The following is a 15,554-nucleotide window of genomic DNA, read 5'->3' as shown; positions in this document are numbered from 1 at the left end:
AATTTGAACCCATACCTTGGTGTCTAGTCTCTTGTGGGGGGAGGCTCCAAGGACAAGGTTTATCACTGTCCCCAGACTGCTGTGCAATGTGCGAATGCACCAAGATGTTAGTACACATGTATGTTGCACAGATCCTATTTTTCCATGTGTTTTTTTGTGGACTTTTAGCCACACACTATCTATCTCAGTGTTTCCTGTCCACACTAGTGAATGTTGCTTGATTAGATGTAATCTCACTATATGTTGTCCCCTCCCCACAGCTACCACTTCCCTTCCCTGTGGAAGTTCCAGAAACCTGAGGTCTATTGTGGTCTGCATTCACACAAGTGTTTTTACCTGTGTACATGTGGAATACAACAACAACCAACTTTCACCAAAACCCAAGTTTCATGCATGTTTCACACTTGAGCATATAATATTTTTGAACAACGTGTTTATTTCTATTTACAAAACAGCATCTTTAAAATTTTCCTTTCCTCTTTTCCTTTCCTGCCACCTGTACCTGCAAGGGCCAATTTCACTATGACTTTTAATTCAGCTGTTTTGTGCAAGAGCAGGTTTGCACAAAACAACTTAAAAAAATAATAATACCGAAAAAGAGCCTTCAGCAACAACCAGTCAAAATAGGTATTTCCCTTTGGGCTTACGGAAAGAAAATGGCTAGGTTGTGCTCAGGATATGAGCGAACAGGAGTATAAAGTCTGGGGATAAGATTACACTCAACATGTTTATGAAAATTAAACCCACACAATGCACTTCCACACTTGAGTAATAAGAAATTTAATGTAAAGATTCCCCCTCCCCTTTATTGCATTATCCGCTGATCAGGAAAATCCAAATTAAATGGCGAGGGATGATTGCAGGCTGCCAGTTGGATGAGGGCAATGTCATGTGGATGACAGGAAAAAACATGTGATAGTAGGATGTATTGAATCCACCTTAACTGTCAGATGTACACATAATAAGACTTCAGTTGTAATCCCTGAACTCCAATAAGGACTGCAACTCAAACCCCTATATGCATATGATTTCCTGTATTTCAAGGTTCAGTGGCTCATGCTAGCACAAACCTATGGATATAACTAGATTTACTAGTGGCAGGAGCCAGGTCCTGCTGATTCACTTTGAGGAAAAAGCGAGAAAAGATTAAAGTATAGTACAGTCACACCTCGGAAGTCGAACGCCTTGCGAGTCAAACGTTTTGGCTCCCAAACAGCACAACCCCGGAAGTGATTGTTCCAGTTTGTGAACGTTCTTTGGAACCCGAACATCTGTCGCAGCTTCCGATTGGCTGCAGGAGCTTCCTGCAGCCAGTCAGAAGCAGTGCCATTTTGGAACGGATTCCGTTCGACTTCCAAGGCATGACTGTATGGGAATTCGGAAGTCAACACATTTTTCTACGCATACTTTTTCTCTGCAGAATTGCTTTATATCACCATTATAATTATGCTTTATGTACCTCTGCTGTTGGCAGAGGTGTGATTCTATCACAAGCTTTTCAAGCACTTAAACCTTTGCCCCTAAAGGAGAAACTTGTTTTAAAAAACACAACTTCTCAGCCAATAAAAAGTTGTGGACATTTTAAAGAAGAAAGAACATTGGTTTGTTTTCTTTTTTTTCTAAAAAACAACAACACAGCTACAGGGAAGATATATACATGGTGACTAGTAAGACAATGCTTAATTAATGAAATTAGGGACTACAGCCTCTTGAAACAGCATATAAGGAATTAAGAATAGCTTTGAACACATTAAATATTATCACATAGTTACAGGTAATTTTGAGTCAAGAGAGGTCTAGGAAATAAGGTTAATAAGAGGTAAATACAGAATATGCTGTAGTTTCTTCCAGTTTTCCCTTTAAAGGCATTCTTAATAGATATGGAGACAAAGCGCTGCTGGAAAATTGATTATAATGTCATAGAAAGGCAATCTATGTGTTTGTTCTGTACTGACATTTTAAAACATAGATTACTTAACTTTATATGTGCTTTATTTTTGTTCTTCGCTTCTGTACATAACACTCTGTGTAAGAAATTATGCTTGAAAAATAAATTGTATCTTCATATTTGCATTCTTCTTGACACACTATTAGCTGGTTTTGTATAAATCCTTTGCAGGTTGGTTTTGTTTTTTGTTTGCTTTTTTGTCTTAAGTGTACATGTGTTCTCTAAAAACCTTAGCTTGAAATTTTTTAAGGTATCAGGTATGACTTATTAAGCCATTAAGATGATCGCATTACCCTGAAATTTGTCATCTGTGATGGGGGAGGGAAGGCGACATTAACTCTGCGTGCACTGTGGTCCCAATTAGAAAAACACACAAACCACACCTGCTATTGTCAAAGACAATAGGAACATTCCTCACATTGTGGATGACCCATTCACAGAATTCCAGTTAAGACCCCTTTCCCCTGCTGCAGTCCAATTGGCTTGGAACTGTACAAGCTACTTAATTCTTAAAAACCAACTATGTGAGGGCAAACTATGTAACAGACTATCCACTTTTGGTCCTCAGCTACCATGAGTAATAACTGTTGATAGATCTGCCCTCCATTCATTGGTATGATCCATATATATATATATATATATATATATATATATATATATATATCTCACAACAGCTCTGTGGGAAATTGCAGTCAAACATAAAAATGCACAAGCGCTTGTTAGTGCATGAAGGGGTTAAGACCAGAGAAGTCTGCTTCTAGACACAGCTAGGTCACACCCCTTCTTCTGTCTGAAGGAGGAAGTGAAGCTGCTTCTTTTCCTTTCTCTCACTCCCAGCCAAGTGTCTGAACTTGCTCCAAAGTTCAAACCTCATGCTTGAAACTACCTTATAATCTGCCTTTTGCACTCAAGAATATTCTACTTGTGTTCCCCTTGCTGCTGAAAGGAATTACACATGAACCAAACCTTTGGATTTAGTAAGTAAAGCTTTTTTTCTGGATTTAGTCAGTAAAACTTTTAAACTTACTTAATAGTATGTGGTCATTGCTAAAGTGTTAAAGAGATAGGACAAGAGCTTTAAGGTAGACTAAACAAGATATGTAAAAAGGTTTAACAACCTATATTCCACAGTATGCTGCTGGTTAACTCAGAGTGTTTTTAACCCTACTGGAGAGTATGCAAAGCCCTGGATTTTGAATCTAGGCACCCATCTAATTCTTTTTGTTACTCACATGTGGGTCAGATCTATTTTCCACCTCCACAAGCTTGTGGCAGTGAGTACCACTAGTTAATTTCACTGTGGGTCACTATGACTTGGTTAGTTGTACTCAGTTCTCATTGCGATAAGCAGGTCTTAAACTTTGACTACTTTTCTAAATTGATTTCTAACTACCAGCAGAACCCTATGAATATTTGCTCAGAAGTAAGTTCCACTGTGCTCAACGGTGCTTACTCTGCTAAACATGCATTTAGGACTGCAGTTCTGGTCTCAATCAACCCCTATGCGCTGTCTGAATCAACAATGTATGTAGCATTTTGTTTGTTATTAAATTTGTTCTTCCTTTTGTCTTTGCAAATATGAGCAGTCTGGAAGATGGAGGGGGAAGGGGAACAATTCAAAGCAGGGCAACATATGGAACAGCAGGCAGCAAATATTGGGTCAAAGAGAGAGGTGATTTTTGAGAGGGAAAAGGATTCCAAGGGAGATTGGTTTAGGGCCAAAATCTCAGCCCTGCCTTGAACTAAGTTTGGACAAATTATACACAGAGAGAGACAGAGATAGGAAGTTTACTACCTGATTGCCTTTTTTATATATAAAAAGGGGGGTGAATTGTGCTGCTGTGCTAGAGACAAGTGCAATCTTTTAAAATAAAATATAGGAACAGAAAGCCCACATTACTTCAACAGGCAAAGCATTGAGCTATGTATTTATTTAAGCTGCAACCTGGAATATACTTACTATGGAGTAAGCTCCACTGACCATGGTGGGAATTACCGTAATTCCTAGATGATTCTGCTGTTAGTGTTCACCAAAGTACTGTTAGCATAAAGTGGGATGTGATGGTTAGGATTGCCACATATCATGCCTGTGCCTCTAAATGTTCAGAACAAACAAACTGGTTGTTTGTATCTTTGTTTGACTCTGATACATACAACAACTTGCAGTTACTTGTATATTTTGTGAGATGTGTTGTATGATATATATATTGTTTTGAAGTGGCTTATTCACTTCAAACGTTATACCGATTATATATTTACTAACAGTTATTAGCCAGCGTGTTGCGTTTGCATTTTTTTAAAATGTTCTGAAGCAGTGAGAAAGGATGCAGCTCCTGTAACTTTTGCCTTTAGTGTCACCCCCGCCCCAACTGAGCTTTGCATTGTGATGAACAGTTCAGAGGCACTTTTAGGCATTTAGGGAGTGGGGAGGGAGCCTACAATGTCCAACCTCAAGAGAAAGAAAGGTTTTCCTCTCTTCTTTGTCCATTCCACTCTTACTTTTTGCATACGATTTTACATGAGGGGCTTGAGAAGTTGGATTTAGTGAAACTGGATCACTTGCAGGTACTGAAAACAGAGCTTCAACTATTAAACAAATTGCAAACAAATCCTGAGCAAGATAATCACCGCTGGTGGATTCAAACAAGTGGCCCACGAAGCCTCTGTTTGAGCCAGGTAGGAGCTGAATAGCTTCAGCTCAGTAGGAAGGAATGTCAAGTGCTCAGACCCAGGCAAATACAGCCCTAAAGAACTTAGCTCCCAAACATTCCCATCAAACATCCCGTCTCTTGAGAGCCTAATTATATAGTGTGCAATGTACATGTGCAATGTACATATATTTAATCTATATGTCTCCCATCTCACTCTTTTCTCCTCTAAAGACCTATGATTTGTAGTCTGCATCCATTTCGGAATGAAGTTAATCTTAGGCTACACGGCTATGTATAAAACAAGTGACATCTTCAAATGGTGAGAAAAATGAGCCAAAAGACTCTGAGTCATTAAGTACACATTAACTACGTGTTGTCACATTAACTACAGGGTGTAGGACCAATTTTCTCTTCTTTGTCATGATCTAACACTCTCCCCTTTTTGTGTGTGTACATGCTGCACATACCGCACCATTCATGCTCCCTGTTCTCCAATTTTACCCCTTGCCCCCAATTTTTGATTATATGCCATATACACTTATTTCTCTCTGACATCAGATTGAGTGGTCATCGGGAGAAATGTTAATGTTTACAATTGAATTAAAAAGGCACCAAAATTATTTCTCTTGTCAAAGTGAATTCTGTAGTCTCAAAAATAACTTGAGATCTATCTTAAGTCGTTTAAAATATTTGCTTACTGCCTAGTAGTCAGTTGGATTTTTATCGTTTGCAACCAATGTCCATTATAGTATAAATCACCAAAAAAAGAAAAAAGAAAATCTCCAATCCAAGAGTAAGTTGAAACATACCGAAGTTCAGAATTGCAAATGATCAAAACTTAAAAGTTAGTCAAACAAGTAATGACTTTCCCCAAATCATTTGAATTAAATGTTTTGGATTAAAAAAAAGTAGCCTGTAAATTTCTTGCTGCCAGTTCACATCAGCCAGCAACCATCAAATTTTGAAATTATTTGGTTGACCTTCTGGAAATTTATGAAATGAACAGAAGAATCTATCCTGAAGAGAGCTGTATACAGGACAAGGCAGGATATGGTACACAATGCCTTTGATCTGACCTGATCCTCATATGCAAAGATAGTCATTTCTTGGCCAAGTTCGAAACGAGTAAATACAGGTCTAACTTGGGTAAGGCAGAGTACATACTTAAACAGTCTTTTTTTTCTTACAATTTTATTTTATTAAACTGAGGATTCGGTCAAGTCTGGAGTCTGGTTGAGAGAAAGGGCCATAATCCAATCCAAAATCACAGGCACTTTACTCTGGATTAATTAGTATTGGCCAATGAATCACTAAGCCTTTTCCATGTACCATCTAAGGATACATTTATACGTACACCACTTCAACAAATCACAGCATGACATGTAATTTGCCGGTCTGTGTGTATGTGTGCCATACATCCAGAGTTGTTTCTCTCTACCCTTCTTGCATATATAGTAAACTATAAGTTAAACTGTAGAGGCTATTCCTTGAAGAATCAAATTGCATACAATAGAACATTATGGAGTCTTATACGCCGAATAAAATTGAATTATAGTATTTATCATGCTCTTTTCATATAAATATTACTGTAATCTGAAAAAATAAATATATTGATTATAAAGGGTTCTTTACCAAAGTTAAATAAAGATGCTAAGAACTGTTTTACAATGAGAGAAAACTAAAATTAAACTTCTATTTTGTTTCCTGTTTGGAGTGAAAAATTTAAAAAGAGAACAAATGTTTTTTTAAATAGACTAAAATAGTTGTTCTACTGTCTACAAAAGAACAGTGGGAATTTACGGCCCTAAGCTAAAGGGAATAGGAAAGCAAAAGGAGAAAGCACACCTTTACTGTTATTTCTTCTGATATGGAGATTAATATGTGAATGGAGGTGCAAAATTTTTAAAAAGCCGCTTTAAAGGTAAAGGTAAAGGTACCCCTGCCCGTACGGGCAGTCTTGACAGACTCTAGGGTTGTGTGCCCATCTCACTCAAGAGGCCGGGGGCTAGCGCTGTCCGGAGACACTTCCGGGTCACGTGGCCAGCGTGACGAAGCTGCTCTGGCGAGCCAGAGCCGCACACGGAAACACCGTTTACCTTCCTGCTAGTAAGCGGTCCCTATTTATCTACTTGCACCCGGGAGTGCTTTTGAACTGCTAGGTTGGCAGGCGCTGGGACTGAACAACAGGAGCACACCCCGCCGCAGGGATTCGAACCGCCGACCTTTCGATCGGCAAGCCCTAGGCGCTGAGGCTTTTACCCATAGCGCCACCCGCGTCCCAGAAAGCCGCTTTAGAGGGAGGCAATTTGGACTGGAGAAGTGATGGTGGATTAATAATCATTTCTCTGCCTTCCATTTCCCTGTTCTAGGCAATCCCAAAACCTCTGCTCACAAGTTTAAAAATCTGTACCTGTGAGTTAAACACTCTGCACATTTCCCTCCCGCCTGCCTGCTTTGAATTCCTTCCTTGTGAAACAGCTTTGCTGTTTAAAAACCACAGGGGCTTTGTTAAACATGTTAGCAATGAGGTTTGCCCCTTTAACCCATGTTTTCCACTGTTCTGCATGCAAAATCTCCAAGACCACTCCAACTAAACCAGCACCCTTGGCACTTAGGAAACTGTTCAATCAAAGTTCTTAAGGCAGATTTTTTTCTGTTCTGCCCTGTGCCCCAAACGCATCATTGCGCCTAGAGGCAACTCTCCCCTCAGTACAAGTACAGATTTGGCAAAGAACTTTTTACTTCTGGCTCCGCCTAAACTTAACCCCCCCTGGTTTATTATCCCTAGTACTTCAAGACTACCACAAAAGTTCCTGGCTTAAAACTGTCCACCAAAAACTCCACTCTTGGGGCCTATCCCCACAAGATCTACTCACTATGGGCCTTACCGAAGCATACAGTCTAATTTGCCAACGTCTAAAAGATATCAGAACAACCTGGCCACTATAAGGAAATTCTGCCCACGGTATGATGAATTTCCGTCTTCCCATTTTGATTCTCTGGCCTGCACAAACTAGCTATCCCAAAATACAGACGTGCTTTCACACTCGCAAGACTGAATGTCTTGCCATCTGCGGTACTTGAGGGCCGATTCCAAAAGATCCTGCATGAGAAACGCCTTTGCTCCTGTGGAGACGGTAGCACCAAAACAGTGGCTCATGACCTCCTCTCTTGTACTCTCTACAAAGACCTGAGGAACGAGATCATCACCTCACTCATAGTGACCATCCCAGGACGCACAACCACTGCCACAGTGTCCTTTCTCCTGTCAGACCAAACAGAGCAGATAACAGCAAAGGCTGCTAGGTTCTTAGCAGGGGCAATCAGAATAAGGGCCACTATCTGACTGTATTCAGGACCCTAAACTGTGCTTTTATACTAAATTTCCTTTTTCTGTGTATATTGTAATGTTTTATCATTGCTATGGCCATCGGCTGATGCGAATAAAGTTATATCTATCTCTATCTGTGCAGCCCAGCTTTGCCACACAGAAGCTAACTTATGGGATGCTGGACCTGGTGAGAGCTGGAGTCCCAACAAAAGCTGGAAGGATGTGGGTTTCCCATCCCTAAAAGGGGTTTGATCCCAGGACCATAACATTGTGATGGATGACGTCCTTGCCTTAGTACTTATGGTCCTGTCCTTAAAACAAGTATTAAGAGTATAGCACATTTGTTTTCCCTTTTCCTATTTCTAAAAAAAAAAGAGAGAAATAAAATAAATTTGTAATTGAAAAAATATTTAACTCTTGACCTAGCTCATCTATTCTAGTTTTTCCTCTCTTAAGTCTTTCAGAAAGAAAGAAAGAGAAAGAAAGTTAGTTAAAGGGAGAATTAAACAGGTTCTATAGAGAGCTAAAACCCGACAACAATGTATCACAAACAGCTCAGTAAATAATAGTGCAATTTTCATAGCTAATAGAATGTTTTAACACCTGAATACATTCACATGCCTGATTAAACATTTAACAACATAAACCCATAAAAGAAGATTATAAGTTGCAACATCTCTTTTTCAAGTAGCAACATATTAACCACTGTTGTATACTTCTTCAATTAGATTCCTTTAATTTATTTCTGTTGGGGGAAACATAATATTCAGCACCAGTTGTTTTTTTAAAAACAAATGATTATTTTAAACGTGTAGTCCATCCCAAAAATAGAACTTGTAAAGTATATGTTCAAACCGTAGCTCAAATCTACTTAAATTGTAATTTTTCTTTTAGCTGTCCTACAAATCAGCTTTTGCATATATGTTCTGTTCCATTCTGACCTCCATGACTCCCTTTTAGAATCACAGAGCTGAAACTTGTATTTATTTTCTTTAAAAAAATAATTTCACCCTACCTTGTTTTCCAAGGAAACTCAAGGTGACTAACAGATAAGTAATAACACCACATAAAAAAAAAAAAACACCATTCCAAACTAGACCCAATACATCAAAATTGAAATTAACAAATTCAGCATTAATTCAAATAAACTCAACCTAAGCCACTATCTTCATCCGGCCAACCAAAAGCAAGCAGAACTGCATCTGGTTAAGAACATTCTAGTTGCTGATATTTAGCTACAAGGTTATTTTTTCCCATAGACCAGGGAATATCTTGCCCTCCAGAGGTTATTGATTGCTAATCCCATCATCCCTGATCACCAGCCATGCTAGACAGGGCTGGTGGCAATTGGAGCCCAATGACATTTGGAGAGTCATACATTCCATCAAGAGACTGGATAACAACACTGAAGCACATTGCAAAATCGCTATACACTGCATGGTATTCAATTAACGTTTTGCAAGGATTAGTGCTAGCACAAGGGCATTCCCCCCCCCCTCCTCACCCCATGTGCGCTCCACACTGTCCCCATCTGCTTGTGGGGGCTAGATGAACACCGAGAACAGATTTAGCACGGGAGAATGTTCTGTCACACAACGTGAAATCCTTGCACTGACAGAACTTTAACCTTAGTGTTTACATTGAATACAGTCCACTGTCCTCTCTAAGAACTCCAACCCCAATAGTAACATAGCAACATGAGGCTACTTTTCAAGGCTGATGTAACCCACACATTCTCAACCACCATACTGCAAATACACAATCTGGATATACTAACGGTGCACATTTGTATTAGCAGGGTGATTTGTTTACAGTGTAAAAAGAAATGTTGAAAATTGCATATATATTTTTGCACGAAATTAAACCTTAGAAAAAGAATGAGCTTCTCTCTTCACTGCTACCTTTTCCTTTTTGAGTGGACATACTACTCCCCAGTCACAGCTACACTAAAATACTGGGATTTTCTGTTATTTTCTTCTGGGCAACAATCACTTCTCTATAGCCAAGAAAATGCAGAAAAAAGCATTGCTTAAAAATGAAGCAGGAAGTCCCTTCAAAATGAAGCAGGCAATCTTTATTATCTAAATCTAGAAAGAATTCTAGAACGACACATATGCCAAGATAAATCCCAAACTGGCTTCAAAACGAATATGGAAATTCCTTCTCCAGTGGCTGGAGAAGTAACTTTCTGAGTCATTCTGAAGCTATTTTGGGGTCTTCCTTTCACGATTGTATGAAGTTGCTCTCTACCACTTGCCAATCACAGCTCTTGACTTCATTCATTGGCTAACACACTGAAAAGTGAGAAGAATATAAGGCATGTACCATCTGTCATTCAAAAACGTGGCATGTGCCCCTCCCCCTTTTTCACTGCACGTCCTGCCTCCTTTTAGGATGCCCTCCGAAAGTGCTGTTATGGAATGATGCCCTTTGACATGATTTTAGGAGTGGGTCATGATCGCTTTTCACAATCATCACATTGCCTGTGACTGTATACAAGGGGTTACAAGTCACTGTATGGTGTGGCTGCTAAACCCCATTTTCACTGAATGGCCCAAATGGTCTTAAGCATAGTTCTAGGGCTGGATTGTACATGACTGTGTCATCCCAACATCAGGTGTATAGAATGAACCTTCTGTGTGCTTCCTAACCCCCGGTGTTGGTGTGTCAGACCTGATGAACATGTGTTTGTTTTGGGGTATCATAAAAGTTCTCTACACGACTAGCTCAGTGTTCCTGTTCCTACGGAATTCAGGTGTTAAATAATTTATATTAATTTTATATTTTAAAAATGTTTTTTAAAATTTACATTATTTATACAGACAATTCCCTGTTTGCACAGGGGTTGCGTTCCGGGCCACTGAGTGCATAAGTGGTTGTGCATCAGCCCTTTCCTGTTCCTGTTCCTGTTCTGCTTCCACCCTTCCCCATTCTGCCCACTTCCAGGGCCGGAACCAGCATGTCGGCAAAAGCGCATCAATCAGAAGTGCACAAAATGGTCACTGCAGTTTAATAAAAACAGCAACTCCTTACCATCTATCTGATCCTTCCAAAACCGCTTTAAGTTGTAGTCTCCATGATGTATACAGTAGCTTATTCTGCACCACTGTCTGAGGAACTCAGATCACTAGGGGCAGGGCTGTTTGCTGGCATATCATTCACGTACGTAGAAAGTACATGGATACAGTTAGTTTAGGATTCTTGGAAGTGGCCAGGAGCGATCCCATTTGCAGCCATGAGTCTTAAGTGCATCAGGCAGCCACTTGATCTGAGAAATGCAATGCATAAACGCCAGAATAAATTTCACATAGGTCTTCAGAGGTGCACTCTTCTTCATCCCTAGTAAAGTCACTGTGAACTTCTGACACTACAGGAACTAGGAGAGAAGTTTGCAGAACAGTGACCCTACAGAGGTCTCCTGCACAGGAGTATCTGTAAACTGCAATGCAGTAAACTGCAGAGGCTTGGCGTCAGTACAGGATTCCATAGGTGGAGGAGCATGAGAGGAGTTCACTGGAGCCTGCTGTCATATACCCCAGCTCAGAGGGTAAGCTAGTAGGTTGGTGCTCACCAGAGACATGTTGAGCAAAATGGGCCTCCCACACTTATTGGTCAAGGCCATGGACATTGAGATGTAATTTCTCACATTCTTCCTGGCTGAGAAATGGGCAGCCACTTCAAAATGACCCAACTGGGGAATTTTAAACACTTATATTTCTGAATACAAGCGCATTAGAGATAGTCAACGCATGCATTCTTTCAAATCTATCTGGCACTAATTTAAGAAGATAAATATGTTTTTAGTTTAATAGAGAAACTGAAAGCTTGTTATAATCACTCAAACATCAAGGTGCATTTATTATTATTACTTTCCATCATATATATATATATATATATATATTTGCTTTCGTAGATTTTCACGGGTACAGGAATGCAGGTTTTGGTGTCCTCGGGTATCTTCCCGTGTAAAAGTTGGGGTGTCTAGGCGACGTTTCGACGAGGTCTCACTCGTCATCTTCAGGCTGGTGCTTTCGGCTTCTTGTTACTGGAACAGAGCAGGATCTCAGTGTTTGAGTTCCTATAAATACTGTTGAGGAGGTATGGTCTGGGCAGAGAGGAAGTTCCCAGGCTAGTGTGCCTTTTCTTCTTTTGTTCCTTAATTGCTTGAGGGATATCTTGAGTGATTTCTTGAGTGATATCCTGAGTACCACTTAGGTGGGTCATTAGGTGTGGATTAGTTGCTAAAGCCTTTGTGTCTTGACCTCTTGAACTTTGTGAAGAGTTTTTCTGAGAAGATGGGTGTACTACATTTAGTTGTGCTCTGGCTTGGCTTCGTGTATAAAAAAAACCAAGACACAGAAGAAAACAATGGCATGGCCCTCCTTCCTTATATCAAGGGCACTACAGATAAAATTAGCAAAATCCTCCATAAACACAATATCAAAACAGCCTTTTGCGCCAACCAAAAAATAGCCAATATCCTCAGAAACCCCAAGGATAAAATCCAGTTGGAAAACCAAGGGGTCTATGAAATACCCTGCAAAGTCTGCCCAGCCACGTACATTGGACAAACAAACAGACGAATAAATGCACGTATCGCAGAACACAAGAATGCCGTCAAAAAAGAAGAAAAAACTTCCTCTCTCTTCCAACACATGAAAGAAACAGGACACGAAATTAATTTTGCAGATTCCAAATTGCTCTCTAACATGGAACATCACCACAAGAGAATAATCATGGAAGCCATCGAGATAGAGAAACACCCTCACAACATGAACAAGCGTGACGACACATCCCGCTTGCCAGACATCTGAAAATTAGCCCTCCCCACAAAAACTGACACCAGATCCAGAGGCACACAGAACGCCATCACCAATCAACCACACCAGACCCAAACCCAGACCCTCTCCACAGATAAATTACAGACACCATCCAGTAGCCAAACCATGGTGGCACCTCCGGATGCTGCACCCCCCTGCAATCCCTACACAGATCTGGCTGGCACAGGCCACAAAACCACAGCTCGCCCCTATACACGAAGCCAAGCCAGAGCACAACTAAATGTAGTACACCCATCTTCTCAGAAAAACTCTTCACAAAGTTCAAGAGGTCAAGACACAAAGGCTTTAGCAACTAATCCACACCTAATGACCCACCTAAGTGGTACTCAGGATATCACTCAAGAAATCACTCAAGATATCCCTCAAGCAATTAAGGAACAAAAGAAGAAAAGGCACACTAGCCTGGGAACTTCCTCTCTGCCCAGACCATACCTCCTCAACAGTATTTATAGGAACTCAAACACTGAGATCCTGCTCTGTTCCAGTAACAAGAAGCCGAAAGCACCAGCCTGAAGATGACGAGTGAGACCTCGTCGAAACGTCGCCTAGACACCCCAACTTTTACACGGGAAGATACCCGAGGACACCAAAACCTGCATATATATATATATATATATATATATATATATATATATATATATATATATATATATATATATTCTTTGCTGCATCTAATTTAGAATCGCCAGATGTCCGGCCCTAATTTTAAAAAGATTTATCCGTATTGCACAAACAATACTGCAGCCCCACATAGGTTCCTTCTTTCAAACGACTGTGTGCAATTATATCACATATCCATTATGGTCTGTTACTCTAAAATCCTGAAAGCACTACACTTCCATCCATCAACACTTTACCTTGTTGTATTGCTTGTGAACACCAATACAATAACCCTACTTAAGTTCTATTGATTCCAGCGAAAGATATTTAAGCTTATTTCTCCCACTGGAATAATGGTACTTGGAAATGCTTATATTGCCCTCACACAGGACTTCCACCTAGCCCAAATCCAGCTCTCCCCGACAAGTCCTCCAACGTCTTGTACACAGATGGATTATGATTTCAAATGCTCAGTCGCTAGTTCCTCCCGCTATCCCGCCCTAGGTAGAAAGAAGAGCAGAGACTCTTGTCTTTGCTGCTATCTATTGTTTGGGGTTGGGGAACATCTGGTGCCCAGCCATGGATAGGTTAAAATCTTAGATTTCTCCACTGATTCCTGTGGGTTGTTCTCCCAGGGGAGAGAGGAAAGATCAATTCAAACCAGAAATTAAAAGGACAGTCCTCTCTCTATTTATCTCTCTACGTCATTTATCACTGCTGTCCGGTGGAAAGCAATAGAAGGCACTTTGTTTGGCACTAGGGTCTAGACTACATACGCATTTATATCTTACCCAGACTACAAGAAGCTCAGGGTGATGTGCATGGTTCTCAAACCTCTTCATTTCCCCCCTCTCCATTTCATCCGAGGTTGAGAAGCAAATCAGAATGAGAAACCATGATGGCTCCAAAGGTCACCCAGTTAACTGTACGGCCGAGTGAGAAAATGAACCTGGTCCCACTATCCTGACATTCTAACCACCAACCCCACAAGGGCAGCAGAATGGGGTGTGACGTGGGAATGAGGTGCTGAGCTTCTGAAGCGCTAGAATAAACTGCAGCACTTTAAAGGGTGCTTGTGTGTTATTTTTCAGTATTTCCTTGGGTGGTCTACACTCCCTGGCCTGATAACGTTACAGGGCAGAAGAACATCAGAAAATGTTCTCCCCCACTTGCAGAATGAAGTCGTATAAAGCTACCTACCGCCTCATTCTGCTGGGTCTGTGGACCAGGCCTAGGAATTGTACTCATGGGCTGCCTTTCTCTTATTTAATAGCAAGGCCTCCCTGGAAGCTGCTGCTCGAGCCTTCCTGGAAGAAGTCTCTCAGAAAACACAAGCAATTCCATCCTTTCAGGAGTTTCATGCCAAGCAGGAGAAAGTTCAGTTCTGGGATGGGGGAAAAACTTCCAGGCAGAATGTGCGGCTTCTGGCGAGCTGGAGCCACCACACCTCTTTAACTGTAGAAACCGCTGTACCCCCATCTTTCCGGGCGGCCTCTGCCCACCAGTTCAACCCCTTTCCATCCAAAGCGGGAGGCTCTCTCTGAGGTCAAGTGTCCACTCCTACTCATGCTGGGCTAAGCCAAGGCCCTGCCCCCCCCCTCCGCTGCTGTTCCTCAATTTCCTAACACACATAGGCTTAAAGAAGCCGCTCTTCGGAAGGCAGAAAGAAAACAAACCTTTCCATATTCCTGTTAAGATTACAGGGCGCTTCTTGTGGGTGGGAGGGATAAGGTAAGGGCTCGCTCTGAGGTGAACAGCAAGCACCTCAAGCGACGGTGTGGCGCGCGCGCTTGTTAATATCGAAAATATCGAATGGGGCCGGATTTTTTCCTTTCCTTCCTCGCCCAAAAGTTCTGGAGAACTCTAAAGTTCGCTCGCTGTTTTTTGGCCTTTTTGAGAGGCCTATATTTCCCTACTGCGGAATTTGGAGGGTCGTTTTTACAGGGCGTTTTGATACTGGCGAACCGAGGTTGTTGCTGGCCGCTTGGCGGTGGCGGCGGTTACTGCCTCAGAAAGTCCCCGCGTAAAGTATCCCTCCTTCTTGGGACCCACACATTCTCCTCAGCCTGCGGCCAGCGCAGGGAGGGAAGCGAAACCCCACTTTTTCCCGCCCGCCAGTTCGCGCCTTTCTATGCGCCACAGGCGAGAGCGCTCGGGCTGCAGGAGGCGTCCTTGGTGGTGGT

General features: G+C 41.3%; 1 long non-coding RNA gene across 1 annotated transcript in view; it reads right to left on the bottom strand.

The window, feature by feature from the left end:
- LOC114596463 (uncharacterized) overlaps window positions 1-15,540 on the bottom strand; it is a 333,985-nt gene extending 318,445 nt beyond the window's left edge. The window contains exons 1-2 of the long non-coding RNA XR_003706534.2: window positions 15,048-15,540; window positions 10,964-11,198 (exon numbers count right to left, since the gene is read on the bottom strand). This is a non-coding gene — a long non-coding RNA (uncharacterized LOC114596463). The remainder of the gene's footprint in view (window positions 1-10,963; window positions 11,199-15,047) is intronic.
- Window positions 15,541-15,554: the final 14 nt, after the last annotated feature.

The sequence above is a fragment of the Podarcis muralis genome, chromosome 4, assembly GCF_964188315.1.
Source record: "Podarcis muralis chromosome 4, rPodMur119.hap1.1, whole genome shotgun sequence".
NCBI lineage: Eukaryota > Metazoa > Chordata > Lepidosauria > Squamata > Lacertidae > Podarcis > Podarcis muralis.
Note: the sequence above shows the minus strand (reverse complement) of the source record. Positions and strands in the feature narration are given on the sequence as shown.